The following is a 9123-nucleotide window of genomic DNA, read 5'->3' as shown; positions in this document are numbered from 1 at the left end:
GGCATGGTAGTAAAAAATACACAAATCCCTTTAGTATTGAGAACACAATCAGAAGTGGAAGCTTACTCTACAGTTATTACTGAACTAGTGTTTAGCATGTAATGAACATTCTTACTCCACCAGAAATCTAAATAACTGTTTCCAAGAGGGGTACCACTGAACAAGTCTGTGTTATACTCGTATAACATTATGCTTATATAGGGAGCTATTCAGCCACCTAGAATTGGTAGGAGATGAATTTGCTTGTTGACTGAATACTAGCTGGTGAGCCCATGGTCAAGGTCATGGCCAGGCCATCTGCAGCCCTGTTGCTGCTCAGACCTGGTACAAAGATGGGGAGCACGTGGCTAGAAATAGATAAACCCCAGAGTATGTGGACAATGCTCACTCACTTTGCTGGAGGACTGACAAAGTACCAAATATGGCAGGGTGTAAGACAGTCTGACATATGGCTTCTTGAAACTCTTAGAAATTCTGTGGTAAATCTCAGTTCTAGAAGAAAGCAAATCTGAATACATCTGCAATCTCAGAAAAATGAGCTGCATCCAAAGAAACAATGACAGTTTCAACACATTAAAAACTACAAGTTAATAATTTACAGTGACTAAATATCTTCACAATGAACCTCAGAATTAACAACGTTTAAACACTTCATGTGATTTCAACAACCTGCAACCCTTCACCCAATAAATGAAGCTGTCTATATCCATATAAAGTAACACCAGATCTGCAAAATGAGTTTTTGTAAACCATAGCTATCATCCCTTAAAGCTATGTACCTATACTTATTTTGAAACTTCCTGGCAGATTAAAACTGTGTGCCCGACCGAGACTCGAACTCGGGACCTTTGCCTTTCGCGAGCAAGTGCTCTACCAACTGAGCTACCGAAGCACGACTCACGCCCGGTACTCACAGCTTCACTTTCTGCCAGTACCTCGTCTAATACCTTCCAAACTTTGCAGAAGCTCTCCTGCGAGACATGCAGAACTAGCACTCCTGAAAGAAAGGATATTGCGGAGACATGGCTTAGCCACAGCCTGGGGGATGTTTCCAGAATGAGATTTTCACTCTGCAGCAGAGTGTGCGCTGATATGAAACTTTGGAAGGTAGGAGATGAGGTACTGGCAGAAAGTGAAGCTGTGAGTACCGGGCGTGAGTCGTGCTTCGGTAGCTCAGTTGGTAGAGCACTTGCCCGCGAAAGGCAAAGGTCCCGAGTTCGAGTCTCGGTCGGGCACACAGTTTTAATCTGCCAGGAAGTTTCATATCAGCACACACTCCGCTGCAGAGTGAAAATCTGATTCTGGAAACATTCCCCAGGCTGTGGCTAAGCCATGTCTCCGCAATATCCTTTCTTTCAGGAGTGCTAGTTCTGCATGTCTCGCAGGAGAGCTTCTGTAAAGTTTGGAAGGTAGGAGACGAGGAACTGGCAGAAAGTGAAGCTGTGAGTACCGGGCGTGAGTCTTGCTTCGGTAGCTCAGTTGGTAGAGCACTTGCCCGCGAAAGGCAAAGGTCCCGAGTTCGAGTCTCGGTCGGGCACACAGTTTTAATCTGCCAGGAAGTTTCATATCAGCACACACTCCACTGCAGAGTGAAAATCTGATTCTGGAAACATCCCCCAGGCTGTGGCTAAGCCATGTCTCCGCAATATCCTTTCTTTCAGGAGTGCTAGTTCTGCATGTCTCGCAGGAGAGCTTCTGTAAAGTTTGGAAGGTAGGAGACGAGGTACTGGTAGAAAGTGAAGCTGTGAGTACCGGGCGTGAGTCGTGCTTCGGTAGCTCAGTTGGTAGAGCACTTGCCCGCGAAAGGCAAAGGTCCCGAGTTCGAGTCTCGGTCGGGCACACAGTTTTAATCTGCCAGGAAGTTTCATATCAGCGCACACTCCGCTGCAGAGTGAAAATCTCATTCTGTATACTTGTTTTATTTATTAATTTGAACTGTCCACACAACTGGCACTGCTAAGAGTTTTTCTACGAATTCCACATCACTGGCAACGGGTTATACACACTGCTGGTGACTACTTTGAAGATCAGTAAAAGTTTGAAATACGTATCTATTTTGTACGAGCTGTAAATAAATAGTTGCCACTCTTACAGTTCCAACCCTCATATGTATATGAAGTTAAAAGTTGTCTAAAGTGAGTGAATATAAAATGTGATATGAGTGTAATCTCTGATTGAGAGATGTATCAACAGATTTGTTTTGTCCAACCCCATTCTGCTACATTTCACTCCCCCCCACCCCACCTCCACCCCTTCCCCTCACCCCATGCATTGAGCATTGCACATATAATTTATGTATAAGGCTCTGTTAGTCATGCACTGAGCAGAAATAAGCAGTATGTTACATCTTGCAAAGTCAACCATGGAAAGTCCAGGAAGGAATGTCACAATATTACAAAAAGTAAAGTTGCTATTCATCATTTAGTGGAGACACTGAGTCGCAGATAGGTACAACAAAAAGACTGTCACAAATAAAGCTTTTGGCAATTAAGGCCTTCATCAACAACAGACAACACAGACACACACACGCACACACACACACACACACACACACACACACACACACACACACACACACACACACACAGTCATGCAAACATAACTCTCTCACATGACTGCAGTCTCAGGCAACTGAAATCACACAGAGCAGCAGCACGAGTGCATGATGGGAATGGTGACTGTGTGGGCATAAGGAAGAGCCTGGGGCGAGCAGGGGGAGGGATAGAATAGTAGTGGTGGTGTGCAGTGAAGTGCTGCAGGTTAGACAGAGGGCAGGGGAGGGGTGGGGAAGGGGGGAGGGGGAGCAACGGAAAAGGAGAGAAGTAAAACAACATGAAACATGAGTGATGGCGGGATGATGGATGTGTAGTGCTGGAATGGTAACAGTAGAGGGTCTGTATGGGTGAGGACAGTGACTAATGAAGGTTGCAGCCAGGAGGGTTACTTGAACATAGGATGTATTGTGCAGGGTAAGATCAGTTCCCACCTGTGCAATTCAGAAAAGATGGTGTTGGTGGGAAGGATTCATATGGCACTGGCTGTGAAGCAGTCACTGAAATGAAGGATGTCATGTTTGGCAGCATGTTCAGCAACAGGGTGGTCCACTAATTTCTCAGCCACAATTCGTCAGTGGCCATTCATGCAGACAGACAGCTCGTTGGGTGTCATGCCCACATAGAATCCAGCACAGTGGCTACAGCTCAGCTTATAGATCACATGACTTGTTTCACAGCTAGCCCTGTCTTCAATGGGGTAGGTGATGTTAGTGACTGGACTAGATAGGTGGTTGTGGGAGGATGTATGGGACAGGTCTTGCATCTAGGTCTATTACAGGGGTATGAGCCATGAGGTAAGGGATTGGGGGCAGGGGTTGTGTAATGATGGATGAGTATGTTGTGTAGATTTGGTGGATGGCGGAAAACCAGTGTGGGAGGGGTGGGAAGGATAGTGGGAAGGACATTTCTCATTTCAGGACATGACGAGAGGTAGTTGAAAGCCTGGCGGAGAATGTAATTCAGTTGCTTCAGTCCTGGGTGATACTGAGTTATGAGGGGAATGCACCTCTGTGCATGGATGGTGGGACTTTGGGAGGTGGTGGGAGACTGGAAAGATATGGTACAGGAGATTTGTTTCTGTAGAAGGTTAGGAAGCATGTAGAAGGTAGGAGTGAGGGGAGTGGTAGGGTTGAATAGAGAGATGGACTCTGGAGAGAGGTTCTGGGATGGGCCTAAGGATTTGAGTAGTGACTGTAGATCCTGCTGGAATTCTGGAATGAGGTCACAGTGGCAAGGTTTGTAGGTGGAAGTATCTGACGGCTGGAGGAGTCCTTCTGCCAGGTAATCCTTGTGGTTCAAAACAACGGTGGTGGAGCCAGGAATCAGTTTTTAGATGGTGGCCTTTCTGTGGATGTAAGGTTAGTTTGCATGTTGAGGGATTTGGGGAATCTTGGTGAGGCAAGGTTGGAGGTTAAGAAATTCTGGAAAGTTAACAGGGTTGAGTTCGGGGCACTGGGGTGGATCACGGTTGGAAGCAGGAGTGAACTGAGTTAGGCAGGGTTCAGTATTCGTCTTTGGTTGAGTCTGATTGGGAGGGTTGGTGGCAAAAAAGAGTTTCCACTGTAGGGACTAGGAGAAGGAGAGAAGGTCTTTAACAAGCCTTTGGAAAGGACTGATATTTCTGTGGGGCTAAGACTTCAGGAGGAAAGTTTCATGACTGTGTTATGGGTCTGTTTAGGTTCTGGATTCTGTAAGGTGGTGGGAGGATAGTTTTGGAGGGTGCGGTAAATGTAGGAGGTCTGCAAGACAGGATTTGTTGGCTATGAGGGGGTGTAGGGGAGGTTTGGAGGTTGTTGTAGAGGTGGCTGACAGTGGTACTCCAAGGTGGGAGTAGGAAGTGAGCAGGATGGAGAGCTTTTTGAGGTGGTATTATGCATGTTGCTCAAGTTCCTTCAAAGCAAGAGTTTCAGTGTGTTCCAGGAATTTGGGAGGGCACAGCAGGAGAATTTTGCCGACGGTGAGGAGGTACTGCAAGAAGGTTTTGGCTTGATTGGTATGGTTTTGCAGGACTATGTTGGTGAGGGTTAAGGATTGGCAGAATCTGAACAGGTGGAGAAGGGTAATTTGATAGTAAGGGTAAGCAACAATGAAGGAAGTATGTGGGACTAGGATCTAGCTAGGGATTGACACAGATGGAAGGAGCAAGGAACCATGGCGGTGGAAAAAGCTGAATTACATTCTCCGCCAGGGTTTTGACTACCTCTCGTTGTGCCCTGGTATGAGAATTGTCCTGCCCGCTATCCTTCCTACCCTCGCACAGTGGTATTCTGCCGTCCACCGAACCTACACGATATACTCATCCATCCTTACAGAACCCCTGCCCCGAATCCCTTACCTCATGGCTCATACCCCTGTAATAGACCTAGATGCAAGACCTGTCCCATACATCCTCCCACCACCACCTACTCCAGCCTAGTCACTAACATTGCCTATCCCATCAAAGGCAGGCCTACATGTGAAACCAGTCGTGTGATCTACAAGCTGAGCTGTAACCACTATGCTGCATTATATGTGGACATGATAACCAACGAGCCGTCTGTCCACATGAATGGCCACCGACAAACTGTGGCCAAGAAACGAGTGGACCATCCCGTTGCTGAACACGCTGTCAAACACGACATCCTTCATTTCAATGACTGCTTCACAGCCTATGCCATATGGATCCTTCTCACCAACATCAGCTTTTCTGAATTGCACAGATGGGAACTTACCTTGCACAATACATCCTATGTTTCCGTAACCCTCCTGGCCGCAACCTTCGTTAGACACTGTCCTCATCCATCCAGCCCCTTCCCTGTTCGCTTTCCAGCACTACACAGCTGTCATTCCACCATCACAACCATGTTTTACTTCTCTCCTTTTCCACAACTTCAATCCTCCCCCCCTCCCCCCCCATCTCCACTGCCCTCCATCTAACCTGCAGCACTTCACTGTCTGCCACCCCCACCAACCTATCTCTCCCTCTCCTGACCCCAGGCTCTTCCTTACCCCCATCCTGTCACCACTCTCATCGTGCACTGATGCTGCTGCTCGCACTGTGGGTTAAGTTGCCTGAGACTTCAGTCATGTGTATGAGTAGCATTTGCTTCTCTCTCTCTCTCTGTGTGTGTGTGTGTGTGTGTGTGTGTGTGTGTGAATGTGTGCGTGGATGTGTGTGTGTTGTCTATTGTTGATGAAGGCTTTAACTGCCGAAAGTTTTATTTGTGACAGTCTTTTTGTTGTGCCTATCTGTGAATCAGCTTCTCCGATGAACGATGATTAGCAAATTTCCTTTTCATAATATTGTTACATCTTACAACGTTTGAGATAACAATTATGTTTTTGTGTATTAAACTATGTAAAGTCCAGGGTGGAATAATAACAATATTATGAAAAGGATAAGTTCCTACTCACCATATAGTGGAGATGTTGAGTTGCAGACAGGCACAACAAAAAGACTGCTAAACAAGTGAGCTTTCAGCCAAAATGCCTTCTTCACACAATATGTATTGTCGCAGAAGATATAGAGTACCACAGTCACTGCGATGTAGTGGTTATGATACTAGGCTTTTGCATGGACGGTTGTGAGTTCAAAACTCCCCTGAACTGTAAAATTTTAATTTCTATATTCGGTTCGAGTACATTCTAGAAGTATCCAAAAATGTCAAGAATCATTGTAGTGAAATGTTCTGTAACAGTATATATACTGTATGTGTTCTGGTCGGAGGCAGTTTGCTCCGCATTCTCGTATGTGCAACCTTAGTTAAGTGAAGTTAGTGTTCGTCATTCATCTAATTACACCTTCTTCTACGTGACATTATTCTGGTGGAGACGCTGGGTGTTGTTACTTGTGATAGCGCACATATCAACAACACAGTGGCTCCCATCAGGCCATGACAGAGCCACTGTTTACATGGTGAGAATCCCAAGTTCAAGCCATATTCAACAAATTGCAACCTATCAGAGGCAGAAGAAGAAGAGGATGTTAGGATGACAGCAACTGTGTGGCACCATGTGAGACATCCTTCTGAGTTCTCTGGTGATGATGGTCAAGATCCAAACAAGTGGCTGAAGGTATATGAGCGTATAGCCAAATTTAACAAATGGGATGTCACCGTGTGTTTGGCTAATGTATTTTTCTACTTGGAGGGCAATGGTATGAGAACAAAGAGGAAAATTTCACAAGCTAGGAAGTATTCCAGGTGGAACTGAGCAAGTATTTTGGCGACACACGATGACAGAAGTGCAAGGCTGAAGGTAAATTAAAGTGCAGGGCACAGCATCTAGGAGAAACTACAGCACCCTACATTCAAGATGTATAAAATAGTGGATCCTAGAATGAAGGAGGAAGATAAGGTTGCACATATCATAAAGGGTGTTGCTGAGGATGTTTCGACAGCAGACTATTTCATAAAGTGGTGCCAGTATATCGAGACAATGCATCAAAAAAGAATTACAAGTAAGAAGTTTGAACGGCTTCCAAACATGATATCTATGTCTGTGATGGAGGAAGGAACTGATTTCACAAGTATTCTTTGTCAGATAGTGAGAGAGAAAGTTCAGAAGGCACTTGGATTACATGATGAACAAAAAACCGAGATGCTTCACGAGGTCATAATGGAGGAAGTGGAACAGACATTGAACCCAACTTCTCATCCTTCATTTCCCTTTAAAACAGTAAAAAGTCAAGACCCAGGTGAAGTTACTTTTCTACAATGCTGCATGAGGAACCTGTTCGGGCACCAAGGAAGACTGACATCTAGAGGACCCAGGATAACCAACCGGTATGTTTCCACTGCAGACGACCAGGACATGTGGTGCGCTATTGTCATGAAAAGCAGCGGATATTTGATAACACTTGCGCCAGAAGACAGCAGACCGATCTTAGCTGACGCCAACTCCGGTATGACGAAGATGAATAAGAAGATGTGGGCGCAGGATGACATAGGTCACCATCGCCGCAAGCTAGCCACTGGAGAGGATGCTCCCCAACACACCGATCAAGGTGTCCATCGCTGTCCAGAAACTCCAGCTGATCACCTAGCTGCTGCGACCTTCCTTGGAAGTGAGGCTGCCGAAAAGAAAAATCCTCCGCTGTCGATCACTACAAAAATGATAGGAAATTATGTCGATATCCTCATGGTGGCTGACCAGCCCAAGCTCTTGTGGGCTCTGGTGCATCATATTCAGTCATTTTGGAGCAGTGCCATCACCAGTTGTATAAAACCATATTCGTTGACAGCAAAACATCTCTGCTGAAGGTGGCTAATGGGAAATATGTAAAACCTATAGGAAGATGTGTCAACCGTGTGGGTATAAGTGGCCATACACATCCCTTAGAATTTGTTGTCTTACAAGAGTGTAGTCATGACATTATTCTTGGATGGGACTTTTTGAAAGTTTCTCAGGCAATTATAGATTGTGGTCACTCAAAGATTATGCTAGATGAGATTATGTGTGCTGCATGAAGTGATCATTCCTGCAGTCAGCACTAGAATGCAGTCATGTGTCATGCCATGTATCAGCCCATGGATCTTGTAGTGGAATGTAAGAGAAGCATACCACTGAAGAATAACTTGGTCATCCCAGCCTCTGTCGTCTCATTTAAGAATGGATTTGGTGAATTGTGGATAGTTAACTGTCGCTGAGAACCTCAGATCCTTCCAAGACACATGTGCGTTGCACACGCTGAGCTGTTAATTGCTGAACAGCTGACCACCATAGAAGCCTCCCATGCCAAATCTGTGGGCAAAATTGGTGCTACCACTATGAGACAAGATCTTCTAGCTCGACTATCGCCAGATCTCACTAAGGAACAACAGAAGAAGTTACTTGCCATTCTTCAAGAGTTCTCTGAACGCTTCACTCCACAGGTGAAGAGAAAATTAGACAAATCGATGGTGAATCACCAGATTATCACTGGAGACCATCAACAAATAAGGCAGAGAGCATACCATATGTCAGCAATGGAACATCACATAATTGATGATGAGGAAGAGAAAATGATGAACAATGACATAATTCAGCCTTCGCAGAGCCCATGGTCATCACCAGTGGGTCTTGTCAGGAAGAAGGATGGCAGTTGGCACTTTTGTGTTCATTACAGGAAGATTAATAAGATAACTGAATAGGGCGTTGTACCCCCTTCCATGAATTGACGGTACACTAGATTGTCTGAAGGGGGCTAAGTTTTTCTCAACCCTGTATATGTACTCGGGATACTGGCAAATCAAAATAGATGGGGCTGATCGTGAGAAAACTGCATTCATCACCCCTGAGGGCCAGTATGAGTTTAAGGTAATGCTGCTTGATTTGTGTAATGCACCAGCAACTTTTGAACGGATGATGGATAATCTTCTAAGTCACCTGAAGTGGACGATGTGTCTTTGTTATTTAGATGACATTATAGTGCTCTCAGAGACATCTGATGAACACATAAAAAGACTGAGGGCTGTTCTTAAGTGTCTCCAACAAGGTAGACTGAAACTTAATCCAAGAAAGTGTCTCTTTGGAGCAAAAGAAATCAAAATACCTGGACACCTTGTGTCAAATAAAGAAGAGGTTAGATCTGTAAAGGAATTTCCTATTC

General features: G+C 45.2%; 3 non-coding genes across 3 annotated transcripts; all 3 read left to right on the top strand.

Annotated features, from left to right (window-relative positions):
- The first annotated feature begins 1161 nt into the window (after positions 1-1161).
- Positions 1162-1236, top strand: Trnas-cga (transfer RNA serine (anticodon CGA)). The gene has a single exon. It is a non-coding gene; the product is annotated as a tRNA-Ser (tRNA).
- Positions 1237-1463: 227 nt separating this feature from the next.
- Trnas-cga (transfer RNA serine (anticodon CGA)) lies at positions 1464-1538 on the top strand. The gene has a single exon. It is a non-coding gene; the product is annotated as a tRNA-Ser (tRNA).
- Positions 1539-1765: 227 nt separating this feature from the next.
- Trnas-cga (transfer RNA serine (anticodon CGA)) lies at positions 1766-1840 on the top strand. The gene has a single exon. It is a non-coding gene; the product is annotated as a tRNA-Ser (tRNA).
- Positions 1841-9123: the final 7283 nt, after the last annotated feature.

Source organism: Schistocerca gregaria, chromosome 4, assembly GCF_023897955.1.
Source record: "Schistocerca gregaria isolate iqSchGreg1 chromosome 4, iqSchGreg1.2, whole genome shotgun sequence".
In the NCBI taxonomy this organism is placed as follows: domain Eukaryota; kingdom Metazoa; phylum Arthropoda; class Insecta; order Orthoptera; family Acrididae; genus Schistocerca; species Schistocerca gregaria.
The sequence above is the reverse complement of the archived record's forward strand: the minus strand, read 5'-3'. Positions and strand labels throughout refer to the sequence as shown.